The sequence below is a fragment of the Hemiscyllium ocellatum genome, chromosome 9 (assembly GCF_020745735.1).
Source record: "Hemiscyllium ocellatum isolate sHemOce1 chromosome 9, sHemOce1.pat.X.cur, whole genome shotgun sequence".
NCBI classification, from domain to species: domain Eukaryota; kingdom Metazoa; phylum Chordata; class Chondrichthyes; order Orectolobiformes; family Hemiscylliidae; genus Hemiscyllium; species Hemiscyllium ocellatum.
The window spans coordinates 76416814-76434434 of NC_083409.1; positions in this window are offsets into that span (position 1 = coordinate 76416814).

The following is a 17621-nucleotide window of genomic DNA, read 5'->3' on the forward strand; positions in this document are numbered from 1 at the left end:
GAGGGGATCTGTACCGTTGGGATGGTCTCCACCTGAACCGATCAGGTACCAGTGTTCTAGCGAAGAGGATAAATAGGGTGGTCAGTAGGACTTTAAACTTCTGAGTTGGGGGGAAGGGAAAGTGAAAGTGACAGGGAGTATGGAGTTAAATGGAAAGATAAGCAACAGGATAGCATATGTGCAGGCGGATTTAAACTCGAGGCAGACTGGGAATGCAGCAAAAGGGAAGGATAACTTAGGACATCTTATTAATTCCAATATCTCCAATGATAAAGTTAGTATTAAGGCACTTTACCTGAATGCTCGTAGCATTAAAAACAAAGCAGATGAACTAGTGGCACAGATTATAGTGAATGATTATGATGTGGTAGGCATCACAGAGACATGGTTACAGGGAAGTCAGGACTGGCAGTTAAACATCCAAGGATTTTCAACTTATCGAAAAGACAGGGAGGTGGGCAGAAGGGATGGGGTTGCCTTGTTAGTTAAGAACAAAATTAAATCTATGGCACTGAATGACATAGCGTCGGATGATGTGGAGTCTGTGTGGGTGGAATTGAGGAACCACAAAGGCAAAAAAACTATAATGGGAGTTATGTACAGACCTCCTAACAGTGATCAGGACCAGGGGCGCAACATGTACCGGGAAATAGAGAAGGCATGTCAGAAAGGCAAGGTCACGGTGATCATGGGAGACTTCAATATGCAGGTGGACTGGGTAAATAATGTTGCCAGTGGATCCAAAGAAAGGGAATTCATGGAATGCTTACAGGATGGCTTTTTGGAACAGCTTGTCATGGAGCCCACAAGGGAACAGGCTATTCTGGATCTAGTGCTATGTAATGAACCAGACTTTATAAAAGATCTTAAAGTAAGGGAACACTTAGGAAGCAGCAATCATAATATGGTAGAGTTCAGTCTGCAGTTTGAAAGAGAGAAGGCAAAATCGGATGTAATAGTGTTACAGTCAAATAAAGGTAATTATGAGGGCATGAGAGAAGAACTGACGAAAATAGACTGGAAGCAGAGCCCAGCGAGGAAGACAGTAGAGCAAAAATGGCAGGAGTTTGTGGGTATAATTGAGGACACTGTACAGAGGTTCATCCCCAAGAAAAGAAAGATTATCTGGGGAGGGATTAGACAGCCATGGCTGACAAAGGAAGTCAGGAAATGCATTAAAGAAAAAGAGAGATCCTATCAAATGGCCAAGAGTAGTGGGAAATCAGAAGATTGGGAAGGCTACAAAAACAAACAGAGGATAACAAAGAAAGAAATAAGGAAGGAGAGGATCAAATATGAAGGTAGGCTAGCCAGTTAAATTAGAAATGATAGTAAACGTTTCTTTCAATACATAAGAAACAAACGACAGGCAAAAGTAGACATTGGGCCACTTCAAACTGATGCTGGAAGCCTAGTGATGGGAGATAAGGAAATAGCAGGAGAACGTAACAAGTATTTTGCGTCAGTCTACACAGTGGAAGACATGAGTAATATCCCAACAATTACAGGGAGTCAGGGGCTGAGTTAAGTATGGTTGCCATTACAAAAGAGAGTGCTAGAAAAGCTAAAAGGTCTTAAAATTGATAAATCTCCTGGCCCCGATGGGATACATCCTAGAGTTCTGAGACAGGTGGCTGAGGAAATAGCGAAGGCATTGGTTGAGATCTTTCAAAAGTCACTGGAGTCAGGGAAAGTCCCAGATGATTGGAAGATCGCTGTTGTAACCCTCTTGTTCAAGAAAGGATCAAGACAAAAGATGGAAAATTATAGGCCAATTAGCCTAACCTCAGTTGTTGGTAAAATTCTAGAATCCATCATTAAGGATGAGGTTTCTAAATTCTTGGAAGAGCAGAGTCGGATTAGGACAAATCAACATGGATTTAGTATGGGGAGGCCATGTCTGACAAACCTGTTAGAATTCTTTGAAGAGGTGACAAGTAGGTTGGACCAGGGAAACCCAGTGGATGTGGTCTGTCTAGACTTCCAAAAGGCCTTTGATAAGGTGTCACAAGGGAGGCTGCTGAGAAAGGTGAGGGCCCATGGTGTCCGAGGTGAGCTACTGGTATGGATTGAGGATTGGCTGTCTGACAGAAGGCAGAGAGTTGGGATAAAAGGTTCTTTTGCAGAATGGCAGCCGGTGACAAGTAGGGTTCAGTGTTGGGGCCACGTTATATATTCATGACCTGGATGAAGGGATTGGGGGCATTCTAGCGAAGTTTGCCAATGATACGAAGTTAGGTGGACAGGCAGGTAGTACTGAGGAAGTGGAGAGGCCGCAGAAGGATCTAGACAGTTTAGGAGAGTGGTCCAGGAAATGGCTGATGGAATTCAATGTGAGCAAATGCGCGGTCTTGCACTTTGGCAAAAAAAATAAAATCACGGACTACTTTCTAAATGGTGAGAAAATTCGTGAAGCCAAAGTACGAAGGGATCTGGGAGTGCTAGTTGAGGATTCTCTAAAGGTAAACATGCAGGTTGAGTCCATGATTAAGAAAGCAAATGCAATGTTGTCATTTATCTCAAGAGGGTTGGAATATAAAAGCACCGTTGTGCTACTGAGACTTTATAAAGCTCTGGTTAGGCCCCATTTGGAGTGCTGTGTCCAGTTTTGGTCCCCACACCTCAGGAAGGACATACTGGCACTGGAGCATGTCCAGCGGAGATTCACACGGATGATCCCTGGAATGGTAGGTCTAACATACGAGGAACGGCTGAGGATCCTGGGATTGTATTCATTGGAGTTTAGAAGATTAAGGGGAGACTTAATAGAAACTTACAAGATAATACATGGCTTGGAAAGGGTGGACGCTAGGAAATTGTTTCCGTTAGGCGAGGAGACTAGGACCCGTGGACACAGCCTTAGAATTAGAGGGGGTCAATTCAGAACAGAAATGCGGAGACATTTCTTCAGCCAGAGAGTGGTGGGCCTGTGGAATTCATTGCCGCAGAGTGCAGTAGAGGCCGGGACACTGAATGTCTTCAAGGCAGAGATTGATAAATTCTTGATGTCACAAGGAATTAAGGGCTATGGGGAGAATGCGGGTAAGTGGAGTTGAAATGCCCATCAGCCATGATTGAATGGCGGAGTGGACTCGATGGGCCGAATGGCCTTACTTCTACTCCTATGTCTTATGGTCTTAACTCGTGAAGAACCCACCACTGTTGGAGAAGGCAGCACAATATAATTTTCTCCAAGGTAATTAGGACAATATATGCTGGCCTAGTCACAACACCTACGCCCCATGAACAAAGCTTTTAAAAACTCCATTTAGACCAGCTGCCAATGAACAGTGCAAATTGACCATCTATTACGTTTAAATTAATCAAAACGATCAATGTGCGCCCTTACTTATTCTCCATGATTGCATTCAATTTCTGTCTCATGTTATATTAGGAGTCAACTCCAACCTGGAGCCATTAAACTGCATGATACCAAGCTCCATTTGTTCTCCATTTCTTAATTTTGACAATATAAAATTTAATTATGAAGCTGTCATCAATTATTCTCAAAAATACTTTGATGATGTCTCAAGGTAAACAAACTCCTGTTTCCCGTGTGACAGGTTTTAATAATAAGCTCTACTGAGCATGATGTAATGTCACATTTACCATGAACAAGTCAAATGGACATTAGGACTGTCTGACAGGAAGTTGTACCAGATCCATTAATAGCTATTATAGATTAATACTGACCTCTACTGGAAAATTATTTAAAAAACAGTGTTTCTCATAGGACGATCACTGCCTTCATTGCCGACAAGATCTTAATGAGATTCATGATTAATGTAAAATTAATGCCATTACTTCATTTGTCAGATTAAACAAATATGATTTCAATATAAACTACAGTGAGTTTAAAAAAAACTAGGTTTGAAATGTGATGTTTATTTTGTTGCAAAATATAGTAGAATTTTTTAAATTGCCTGGAGAACAGAATTATACAGTAAACTGAGAGTGACGTTTACCATTTGACATCTCAGTGGGAATAATTAGGCACAGATTCTTTTTTTTTGCAGCTTAACCTCAGATGGCATTTCCTATGTACGGAAGAATTTGCATTGCCGCATAAGGAATTGTTTGCTACAGAAATGCACAGCCAATATTGCCCATGATAATGTAAGTGACATGCAAGTTTATTTCTTTTTCCTCTAATATAAAGCAGTACAAGACCAAGCGACACCATCTGCTGAATTATTGCTTATAATAACATTTTCTCTTCATGATTTTCCTTTTGAATTTCTTCTGGAAACTCAGGAATTCCTTGGGGAACAGAATTTTCTTGAAACTAACCTGAAATTGACAGATAACAACTGGTGTAGTATTGACAGCTTTAATAATTATGTGTTCATGCATTGTGAAAGATCTTTTTCATTGGAAGCTTTTGCCCTCTTCTTTCTCAGGAACAAGAGTAAGCCATTCAGCCCCTGGAGAATGATCTACCATTCAATTAGATTGGGGTTTTCAGATGGTCATTTACCTCAGGGAACAGGCAAGGAACTACTTACAGTTATTTTGAAAGTAATTCTTATGGGCTAAAGATCTGTTTTAATTACTAGACCCAATACCACACATTGACACCGTTAAAGATTGAGATTCTGTTGCTTTCAGCTCATGAAATTCTATCCTGCCACTTGCCCCGTAATATAGTAAATGAAAGCATATGCTTTTAGCCCTCTATCTTTTAAAAATACTTTAAATCTTCACTTTCTGTTCCAACATTTTCTCCCTCTTTCTGCTCATTTTTAGCAACTATTTCTATTTTAGTAAGTTCATTGGTTAAAGAGAAAATTAGTCCTTTAGAATTAGAATTTTAAAAACCCCTCAGTGTTAAAACAGGCAGTTGGGTCCAACAAGTCCACAACCAACTCTCTGAACAGCATCATCACCGCGCACCGCGCACCCCGCCCTCCCTCCACCCCGCCCTCCCCCCCACCCCACCCCCCTCCCCCACCCCCACCCAACCCCATCCCTTGTGGACTTGCATTTCCCATAGCTAATCCACCTAACCTACATATCCCTGGATACTATGCACAATTTAACATGGCCAATCCACCTACCCTGCGCATCTTTTATGGGTAGTACGGTGGCTCAGTGGTTAGCACTGCTGCCTCACAGCGCCAGGGACCCGGGTTTGGTTACCGCCTCGGGTGATTGTCTGTGTGGAGTTGCACATTCTTCCTGTGTCTGTGGGGGTTTTCTACAGGTCCTCCGGTTTTCTCCCGCAATCCAAAGATGTGCAGGTCATGTGAATTGGCCATGCTAAATTGACCATAGTGATAAGTACATTAGTCAGGAATAAATGTAAGATTAGGGAATGGGTCTGAGTGGGTTACTCTTCGAAGGGTCAGTGTGGATTTGTTGGGCTGAACGGCCTGTTTCCAGATTAATTAGATTAGATTAAATCTAATCTAATCTTTGGACTGTGGAAGCAAACCAGAACATTCAGAGTAAAATACGCAGACATGGGGAGAATGTTCAAACTCCATACAGACAGTCATTGAAGGCTGGAATTGATGCACTGAGTCACCGTGCTGAACTTCCAACATTTGGAATTATCACTTGCCTGAGAAGTCTATTTTCTTTAAACGTAGAATCCCCTATCTAGATGACCAATGGAACTCTGCACATTGTGGTCTGCACTAGACTGCACGAAATTTGTTTTGAATTAACCTTTTTTTTTCAATATGATAAAGTTATGATGGCCTCAGAGTTCCTTTGCTGTAATCAGGTCCTTAAATTACTTCAAGCCAATTGATTCAGTCCTTCAACATTTTGCAAAACCCATAACAGGATAGCAGTTCAGACAAAGAGATTTATGCAAAATTACACAAAATTATTAAATCTCCATCTCACTAAAATAATTTCACTATAGTACCAAGGATGATGATAAATACTAACCCTTTTATCTAGATGAAATATCCATAAATTCCAACTCAATTTGGTGGGCATTTATTCAGTAATGTGCCCAAACATAGAATATACTCCTATTGGCAGGTTTTTTTAAATCCCTTTTGGGCAAATAGGAAAAGGTTCAAGCTCATGTTCAATTTAACTAGAAATTTTCTATTCAACCCTTTGGCTACAAGGCCAAGTCTTCAGTCTCTTCTTTTCGGCATTTTAATCATATTAGTCCCTCAAGGCTGACGGCATGATGCCAAACATAAGCAAGTTGAAAAATAAAAGTTTCCTTAAAAATAGCAAGTAAGCATCAAACATTGAAATAAAAATCAGGGTAAATACCTGTTTTTTTGTGAACTGCATCTCACAAAAATCAGTGTCCAGAATAATTATTCCTTGAGATACAATTGTAGATGGATTCATGAAAAATGAAAATGACACAAATTAACTTCCAGGTGGTAACTTATTGATGATGAACAATCTTTCAAAATCTGAATTTCCTAATTAGTTCCCAGGATAACCTTCATGGAGAATATAGCTCTTTATTCAAAATCAAGCCTTTAAAAATCACAGGGCATGCATATTGAAACAAATGTACACCAAAACAATCAGACATGCATGTGGCACATATGAAGATTTACTCATTTATCCCTTTGAAATACTAAGTAATTTCTCTTTCTGATTTAATCTTTATCAGTATTTCCCAACAGCAGCAACACAATCATTTAATACTGAACGAGTATTTGTCCAGGACAAATGTTAGATTCAAATTCATATCTTGCAATTATGAGCACGGAGAGACTATTACTTTAGGAATACAGCTAAGATAACTGACATACTGATGGATTCTTGTATTTAGTATTCAACCAATATTTGTCCCAAACAGTTAAGGTGATAACCTTACATTCCTGTCAAATAAGACCACAACAAATTGGTCCTAAATTTCAACCCAGTGTGTGTTCAGATCCTTCCATGGAAAATGGTGACATTGGATTCAACTAATGCAGTCATTTGTGGCCTGGCACAGGAAAATCTGACCATGCAACCAACCATCAGAAGCCAGCTGGCTCACCGGTGTCCTTGAACTGTTCTTGAACAACATCTGGTCTCCATGTGATTCCAATTCTAGTTCCTGTGGTTGACACTTGATGTTGCCCGAAGAGGCTTGATGAATCTGTCAGTTGTGAACATCTCCACAAATATCTCTGGTGAACATGGCATATTAGGGAAAGGCTTAGACAATCTCAGCTCAGTTAAATCTAAAAACATTCCTACTCACTGAGAATTACTTAGATATGAGGACAGTTGACCAATGACAAGTAAAACCGCACTATCACAGAGTCATACACAATCAGGATACAGACTCTCCTCACCATCCCAGACAAACAGAATAGGACTAAAGAGATAACTGCGCTATGGCATATAATCAGATGGAAGAGGGTCTGGGTGTCATCCACATTGACGTTAGGTTCCAGATGTACCAAAGCTTTAGGTCAAACAAAGTTCTTGATTGTTTGTTGTCTTTTCTCCTCAATTAATGAATCAGTATCCTTCTGTTGATGGAAGCTAATATATAGAATGGTCTCAAAATGGAATGCTTCATGTGCACTGCTGCCACTTGAACGTGATCCATTGCTGAAAGAGTCCTGAAAAGTATTTATGTTGGACTGGTATGTGTCAATAGATTCAAGAACAGATTCTGCAGGTTAGAAATGGAAAATGTAACCCTACTGTTTAAGAAAGGAGAGATGAATCAATTTGATAAGCAGATTCTTGGAGCTATAGACAGATGAGGAATGGGCTCATTACTAGTGCAAACACTAATTAACCATTACAAACATAAGTAGAACAGGACTTCGCCAGAAATGTCTTCCCTCAGTTTCCAACTCTATGTGACCTGACACCACTCATGATCCAGGTTAGATATTACTACATAGCCATCAATCCATATATTACACTTCCACTCAAATTATCTCTACTTTTAACTGTTTACGTCACACACTACAAATTAATTAAACTGCTAAGTTCTTCCTTCATCTGCCCTCCTCCTATCTCAGTCCTTTCCGTTGTAGTAATAGGACAGAGTATGGAAAAAGTCAGGAGTCTAACTTCAGGCACAGCAGGTAACGGAACAAGTATACAAAGGGGGCAGTCAACACAGCACCGAGAATATTGTGCTTAAATGCACACAGTATATGAAACAAGGTGAATGAGCTTATAAAGCAGGTTGAAATTAGCAAATACAATGTCATTAGTATCACAAAGACATGACCATAAAGCGATCAGGAATGGGAACTAAATATCTAAGAATAAACGACCTATTGAAAGGAGAGGTAGATGAGCAGAGTGGGGTGAGGTCTTATTGTAAAAAAAAATTAATGATGAAGGGCTTATGCTCAAAACATTGATTCTCCTGCTCCTCGGGTGCTGCCTGACCTGCTGTGCTTTTCCAGTACCACACTCTTGACTCTGATCTCCAACATCTGCAGTCCTCACTTCCGCCTAGTTGATGTCAACCTTACAGTGAAGCCTCTTCCAAGGATGCCTACGTTGAAGAAGTTCTCTTCCTTTCTTTACAAGGACCTCAGTGAGTCTCTATTTCTCTTACTGCACTGTCCAGGTCATCTCCTCTGCCCTGAAGCTCTTCAGCTACATCCCTAAGCAGACTCACTACCACAGCCACACCTCCTCCTCAGTGCCTGCCAATGGAACCAAATGATTCCATATGAACTCTGATTCCTCATGAAGGGTCCTTGCCCGAAACGTCCACCTTCCTGCTCCTCGGATGCTGCCTGACCAGCTGTGCTTTTCCAGCACCACACTCTCAACTCGAGTATTGAAGTGTGGTGGAGGCAGGTTAAATTGTGGCTTTCAAAAGAATATTAAATATTTTATTAATAATATCAGTATACTATAATATTGATTTATTAATAATGAAATAAATATTTGCAGGATTATGGGATAAAGACAGGGAATGTAGCAGTAGGAAACCAAGAGAGTCAGGCTAAGGCAAATATTTTCCTTTCTCTATTGCATCCATACTACAACTCTAGAAATGCTGAAAAAATTTAACTAAAAATGTCAAGTACATGATCCTACCATTTACCTTACAATTGGCTGTGTCTAGATGAAACACAACGAAGTGCACTGGATACTAAGAAAGTCCTGACAACAACCTGGTGATAATAAAACAAAGGGCTCTGGATGCTGGACATCTGAAACAGTCAAAAACAAACTTTGCTGGAGAAATTCAGCAGGTCTGGTAGTATCTGTCAACAGAAAACAGAGTTGACATTTTCAGTCCAGCGATGCTTCTTCAGAACGTTCTGAACCAAAACGCTTCACTACAAAATCATCTAGTAATTTATACTCACAGGATATCTCTTCCTCAACATATATTGCTGGATAATTTATTCGTTTAAAAAGGCATTTACATTTAGCTAGCTGCTATTTTGCGAGCAATGTCTGGGCTGTTGTACTTCAGACAAAGTAGAACGCCAATAACCTTTGAAAATAAAGCTAGAAACTTTGCTTGCCCTTACCAACTTCCAGAGGCCCCTTAATGGCTACCATTTAAACTACTGGATACTGGCTACAAACAGCAAAGGAAACAGTCTAACATGCAGAAACCATTCTCCACACATAGAAATATTACAATTGAAATCAAAAATCCAACACCTAGCCTCAAGGCCTCAATTTGCCTGATTGGAAGGGATTGTTGATCATCTTAAGATTTGTCTGAAGATTCAACAACAGACAGCAAAATGTCTACCAGACTGGTTTCCACAAGCCATCTACTTTTTAAGGGACAAACAAGCCAAGTCACCTCTTGGTTCCTTATAAACCTTTTCACTACCCATTAGGTTCAAGTCAGAAGTGTATTACAATAGTCACCTGAAATGACAACACTTGAGAGGTTCAACTTCTTCCAGGATAGATGTGCAACCTTGATTGGAACCTCTGACACTGCCTGCAATATATATTCACCACAGGAGACACTCAAGTTATGCTCTTATTTCAAAAGCATCTATTAGCCCTGTCTGTGACCTCTACCAAAATAAGAAGAATGAATGATATAATACAACAGAATATTATGACCTCCAAATCACAAACCATAGTGGTTTGTACATATGTCATATTTCCTTCATCCCCAGAGTTAAAATCCTGGAATTTCCTAACATCCTTGTGGGAGTTTCAGCATTCCAAGAATGGCAGCAATTCATGAAGGCCTGACATCAGTTTTCCAGAGCATTTAGAGTTGGGTAATAAATGAGCTACAATTCCTAATAAACATATTTTTAAAACTGTTATAGGAAGCAAATATGCTTTAACATACGTGAATTCTTTGATGCATATCAGCACTATATTATGGTTTTCAATGCTCACCATTATTATGTCCTAACATGATTTTTTAAAATATATATTCAAAGTTCCACTGCAGAATGGATCACTGTTTGTTGAACTGCTGCCGCAATGAACACAGAAAAGCAAAATCTCCAGGGTTAAGTGTTTGTACCATTAGAAGGACTGAACTCTGCAAGGGCATACCCACCCCACCTGATATCTTCATTCTCTTTAAAAATAAGTAACTGGTGTTAAAAAAAAATTTACAGTTTACTTATTTCAGCGATTGTATTAATGTGATACTAGTTCCCAGCTAAAACTATTGCAATAGACGTTTTGTTTATATTGTTTCTGACAAGAAAATATAGAATAATGTATTAAGAGCCCTTAAAATGGCCACCCAAGTGGACAGGGTTGTTAAGAAAGCAAATGGTGTTTTGACTTTCATTAACAGGGGGATTGAGTTTAAGAGTCGTGAGATCTTGTTGCAGCTCTATAAAACTTTGGTTAGACCGCATTTGGAATACTGCGTCCAGTTCTGGTCGCCCTATTATAGGAAAGATGTGGATGCTTTGGAGAGGGTTCAGAGGAGGTTTACCAGGATGCTGCCTAGACTGGGGGGCTTATCTTATGAAGAGAGGTTGACTGAGCTCGGACTTTTTTTCATTGGAGAAAAGGAGGAGGAGAGGGGACCTAATTGAGGTATACAAGATAATGAGAGGCATAGATAGTGTCGATAGCCAGAGACTATTTCCCAGGGCAGAAATGGCTAACACGAGGGGTCATAGTTTTAAGCTGGTTGGAGGAAAGTATAGAGGGGATGTCAGAGGTGGGTTCTTTACACAGAGAGTTGTGAGAGCAAGGAATGCGTTGCCAGCAGCAGTTGTGAAAGCAAGGTCATTGGGAACATTTAGGAGACTATTGGACATGCACATGGTCACAGAAATTTGAGGGTGCATACATGAGGATCAGTGGTCGGCACAACATCGTGGGCTGAAGTGCCTGTTCTGTGCTGTACTGTTCTATGTTCTGTGTTCTATCATTTTGCCTTCACTGAATAATTAGTCCCTAAAGAACTTGAAGCATGATAATGTATCTCCATGTGGTATTTAGATACAAATATATTTGTCTCATTTGAAATAAAGTAATTTGAAGACATGTCTGCAGATTTAAACAGTATCTATGTTTAGCTTTATGCTTGGGTCTGGTGGAATGTACCATCACTCTAGTTTGGTACCAATGACATAAGTAGGGAAAGGGAGGAGGACCTGAAATGAGAATATAGAAAGTTAGGTTGAAAACTGGAAGGCAGGATGAGTAGAATAGTAATCTCAGGATTGAGACCAGTGCCACGTACTAGTTAGGCGAGGACAATAGACAGCGAATGCGGATGAACATGTGGCTGCAGGGCTGGTATAGGAGGGAGAGCTTCAGATATGTGGGTCATTAGGATACCTTTTGGGGAAGGTGGGATCTGTATAAGGAGGATGGAGGGGCACCAAAATCCTGTATGGGAGGTTTGCTATAGCATGCAGAAAGTCTGTGAGGAGGATAGGCACTTGATAGGGCAAAGGTGCAGTCAGTGTGATGGATTGAGGTGTGTCTATTTTAATACAAGAAGCATCAGGAATAAGGGTGAAACTCAGAGCATGGATCAGTACTTGGAACTATGATGTTTGACCATTATGGAGACTTGGATATCAAAGGGGCAGGAATGGTTGTTGGGCATTCCAGGGTTTAGATGCTTCAAAAGGAATGGGGGGGGGGGGGGGGGCGGGGGGAGGTAAAAGAGGTGGAGGAGTGGCATTGTTAATCAAGGATAGTATCACAGCTGCAGAAAGGGAGGTTGTCAAGGAGGGTTTGTCTACAGAGTCAGCATGGGTGGAAGTCAGAAACAGGAAACGAGCAGTCACTTTATTGGGAGTTTTCTACAGGTCCCCCCCCCCCCCCAATAGCAACAGAGACACTGAGGAGCAAATTGGGAGGCAGATTTTGGAAAGGTGCAGAAGTAACAGGGTGACTTTAACTTCCCTAATATTGACTTGAATCTCCTTAGTTCAAATAGTTTGGATGGAGCAGTTTTTGTCAGGTGTGTCCAGGAAGGGTTCCTGATGCAACATGTACGGAGGCCAACTAGAGGAGAGGCCATATTGGATTTGGTACTTGGCAATGAACCATGCCAGGTGTCAGATCTCTCCGTAGGAGAGCATTTTGGTGATAGTGATCACAACTCCCTGACCTTTACTATAATCATGGATAGGGGTAGGAGCAGATGGTATGGGAAAATATTTAAATGGGGAGGGGGAATTACAATTCTATTCGGCAAGACTGAGTCACCTAAATCAGAAACAAATGTTCTCATGGAAATGCATGACAGAAATGTGGAGGTTATTAAGGAAGCCATGCTGGACAGGTTTTTCCCACTGAGGCAAGGAAGGGATAGTAGGGTGAAGGAACCTTGGGTGACAAGGGATGTGGGACATCTAGTCAAGAGGAAGAAGGAAGCTTACTTAAGGTTGGGGAGGCAAGGATCAGACAGGGATTTAGAGTGTTACAAGGTAGCCAGGAAGGAACTGAAGAATGGACTTAGGAGAGCTACAAGGGGGCATGATAAAGCTTTAGTTGGTAGGATTATGGACAACTCTAAGGCATTCTACACTTACGGAGGAACAAGAGGATGTCCAAAGCAAGATAGGCTGATCAGGGATAGTTGAGGGAACTTGTGCCTGGTGTCGGAGGAAATAGGGAGATCCTTAATGAATAGTTTGCTTCAGTATTCACTACTGAGAGGGACCTTGATGTTTCTGAGGACAACGTGAAACAGAGTGATATGGTAGAATAGATTGATGTTAGGAAGGAGGATGTGCTAAAATGTTTGAAGAACATAAGGATAGATAAACCTCCTCAGCCAGACCAGATATACGCTAGGTTACTACAGGAAGTGAGGGAAGTGATTGCTACGCCTTTGGTGATGATCTTTGCATCCTCAATGTCCACTGGAAGAGTGCCAGATGATTGGAGGGTGGCAAATGTTATTCCCTTGTTCAAGAAAGGAAATAGGGATAATCCTGGGAATTACAGACCAATCGGTGTTAACGTCAGTGGTGGGCAAAGTTTTTGAGAAAATTCTGAGAGACAGGATTTCTGATTGCTCAGAAGATCATCATTTGATTAAAGATAATCAGCATGGCTTTGAGAGGGGCAGGTCATGTCTCACAAATCTTATGGAATCCTTTGAGGATGTGACAATACACATTGATGAGGGTAGAGCAGTGGATGTGGTATACGTGGATTTTAGCAAGGCATTTAATAAGATTCCCCATGGTAGGCTCATTCAGAAAGTCAGGAGGCATAGGATACAGGGTAATCTGGCTGTCTGGGTACAGAATTGGCTGGCCCATAGAAGACATCAGGTGGTGATAGATGGAAAGTATTTAGCCTGGAGCTCAGTGACCAGTGGTGTTCCACAGGGATCAGTTATAGGACCTCTGCTCTTGGTGATTTTTATAAATGACTTGGATGAGGAAGTGGAAGAGGGGGTTAGCAAATTTGCCAAGGACATGAAAGTTGATGGAGTTGTGTATACTGTGGACAGCTGTCGTAGGTTGCAACGGGAGATTGACAGAATGCAAAACTGGCCTGTTAAGTGGATGAGAGGTGCTGGAAAAGCACAGCAGTTCAGGCAGCATCCGAGGAGCAGTAAAATCGATGTTTCGGGCAAAAGCCCTTCATCAGGAATACAGGCAGAGTGCCTGAAGGGTGGAGAGATAAATGAGTGGAGGGTGGGGGTGGGGAGAAAGTAGCATAGAGTACAATAGGTGAGTGGGGGAGGGGATGAAGGTGATAGGTCAGGGAGGAGGGTGGAGTGGATAGGTGGAAAAGAAGATAGGCAGGTAGGACAAGTCATGGGCACAGTGCTGAGCTGGAAGTTTGGAACTGGGGTGAGGTGGGGGAAGGGGAAAGGAGGAAACTGTTGAAGTCCACATTGATGGCCTGGGGTTGAAGTGTTCCGAGGCGGAAGATGAGGCGTTCTTCCTCCAGGCGTCGGGTGGTGAGGGAGCGGCGGTGAAAAAGGCCCAGGACCTCTATGTCTTCGGCAGACTGGGAGGGGGAGTTGAAATGTTGGGCCACAGGGTGGTGTAGTTGATTGGTGTGGGTGTCCCAGAGATGTTCCCAAAAGCGCTCTACGATGAGGTGTCCAGTCTCCCCAGCTGTTAAGTGGCAGATGGAGTTCAACCTGGAAAAGTGTGAAGTGATTCACTTTGGAAGGATGAATTTGACAGAGTTAAAGGCAGGATTCTTGGCAGCGTGGAGTAACTGAGGGATATGGGGTCCATGTCCACAGATCCCTCAAAGTGCCACCCAAGTTGTTAGGTTTGTTAAGATAGCATATGGTGTGTTGGCTTTCATTAGCAGGAGGGTTGAGTTTATGAGCTGTAAATTATGCTGCAGATCTATTGAGTTCTGGTTAGACCACACTTGGAATATTGCCTTCAGTTCTGGTTGCCTCATTATAGGAAAGATATGGAAGCTTTAGAGAGGGTGCAGAGGAGATTTACCAGGTTGCTGCCTGGACTGGAGGGCATATGAAGAAAGGTTGAGGGAACTAGGCCTTTTCTCATTGGATGAGAGGTGACTTAATAGAGGTGTACAAGATTTGGGAGGCATAGATAGATTGGATAGCCAGAGACATTTTCCCATGGCATAACTTTAAGGTAATTGGATGAAGGTTTAGGAGAAATGTCAGAGGTAGGTTCTTTACACAGAGAGTGGTGGGTGTGTGGAATACACTGCCAGTAGTGGTAGTAGAGTGAGGGACATTAGGGACATTTAATCGACTCTTGGATAGCCACATGGAAGATAGTACAATGAAGGGCATGTAAGTTAGTCTTATCTTAGAATAGGATAAAAGGCCAGCAAAACATTGAGGGCCGAAGGGCCTGTATTGTGCTGTCTTGTTCTGTGTTCTATGTTCTCATCGCACGACTGCATGGCTCAAATATAAAGTGAAAATACTTTTTTCCAGTTAACTTGTGGCATTTCTGAAGCCATGGTGATTTTATATTTGAAACAAGTTTGTCAGAGATAGGTCGGGGAGACTAATGGGAACTTGTTTATATTGGGAAGTTTTTCACAAGAAAAAAGTGTTAGAGTCATACAGCTTGGAAACAGATCCTTCGGTCCAACTCGGCCATGCTGATCAAGTTTCTCAAACTAAACTAATCCCACTTGCCTGTGTTTAGCCAATATCTCTCTAAATCTTTCCTATTCATGTACCTGTCTAAGTGGCTTTTAAATGTCGTAACTGTACCTGGATCTGCCACTTTCTCTGGCAGTTCATTCCACATATGAATCACCTTCTGTGAGAAAACCTTGCCTGAGGGTCCCTTTTAAATCTCTCTCATCTTAAAAATATGCCTCTAGTTTTGAACTCATCCACCTTAGAGAAAAGACGTTTGCTATTCACCTGACCTATGCCCCTTATGATTTTATAAACTTCGATAAGATTGCCCACCAACCTCCTGTGCTCCAGTGGAAAGGTGTCCCAGCCTATCCAGCCTATTCTTAAAAATCAAATTGTCCAGTCCTGGCAACATCCTTGTAAATCTTTTCTGAACCTTTCCAGTTTAATAATATCTTTTCTATAACAGGAATCAATCCTTCCCTCTCCAAATGCATGCAAATCCTATCTTTCAGAATCCCCCCCCAACAACTTACCAACCATTGACATTAGACTCACTGGTTTATGGTTCCCAGACTTCTCCTTACAGCCTTTCTTAAATAAAGGCACAACACTAGCTATCCTCCAGTCCTCCGGTACCTCACCCATGGCTATAGATAATACAAATATCTCTGATAGATGCCCTGTAATGTCCATTAGCTTTTCAGATTAGAAACTCAGGACTTCTTTCTGGTTAAGGGAAACACCCATTGTTTGAGAATAGAAGTTTCTTGGCTCCTGAGTGTGAGCATTTTACCGAAGTCTTGGCTGGAACTAGATGTGTAGAACAGGAACTTTCTTTTTTTCATTCACAGGATGTGAAAGTCGTTGGCCGGGTCAGGAGGCTATCAGACTGTCAATACAAAAAATTGTAGCCATAGTTAAAGTTAGCCAGATAAATGGGAACAGGAAAGGAATTCTCTTTGTTGTGGGCACTATGATGGAATGCTTTTGGAATTAATAAAATAAAAGTATATTACCATGTGTTTCAAAATCTTTAAACTTGTGTCACATGTAAATAGTTCGGTTTATTCTATTTTATCTTAACTTCTTTTGCATAATAAACCTTTATCTTATTGTTAAATCTAAATCCATAGCATTGCATCTTTGCATTTGAGCATGAGCCCATATTGTTAAAACAAAATATGATCCATCAAGCCAGATTTCAGACCAGAATCTGACTTGTGTCATAGGTTTGGATTGAAATATATCACCAAAACATAAAAGACAGCACAAATATTTCTGAACAAGTTCCAATAACTTTTGACAAATACTTTACTCTGAGAACAAGTAAAATTTTTATAAAAAACATGATTTAACAGAAGAGTTCAGCATCTGGGGAATCCATGGACAATTTCATTAATGATCTGTACAGACTAATGAAAAATTGTACAGTGCAGCTTTGAAATTTGAACTCAAAAAATAGCATTGTTAGAATTATTGATGAGTCTTTGTCAGATCTATTAAAGTCCAAAGAAATTGGGAGTTTTGTGAAACCTATTCCAATTATGTTAGAATCCAGAAAGACTCACAAATGAATCCTGAGAGAACAGGGACAACCTTATCACAGGATGGTAACGAAAAACAAAAAAAAAGGCATCAGTGCTCTAAAGTACACATGACAAGCCAATATAAAAAGTAGGTCATTCAGTAAATATGGAGAGTCAGTGTCAATACTGTGAAACAAAAAAGGCCCATGGGCCAGTCATATCGAGGCATAACAAAAGAACCCTATATATGTAAACTATCAGAAGAGGAGATATGCAATCTCAGAGCATTGAAAAACCAAACGTTTAGTCTTACAAAGGTGTTCGTACAAAAGAAACACCATCATTAACTAAGATATCGAAGGTTTTCTTAGACAAAATTAATACTTCAACCAATTTGTGCTTGATAGAACCTGTTTAACTTAATGGGCATTTCACTAATTTTACACTGATACTGACAAGTGTCACCAAGTATCAGTTCAAAGAGCATGGCTGAAGATGCTGAAGTTGCAGCCTTCAGAATAAACCAGTATGGTCTATGTGGACTAACTCAACATGACTGCTATTCTCCGAGTAAAATGTGAACATTAAAGATCAGAGAGGACCATAACACTGCTCTCTCATTAGAGACAGATCACTAGTAATGAGTTTAACCTAAGGATCACCATGCT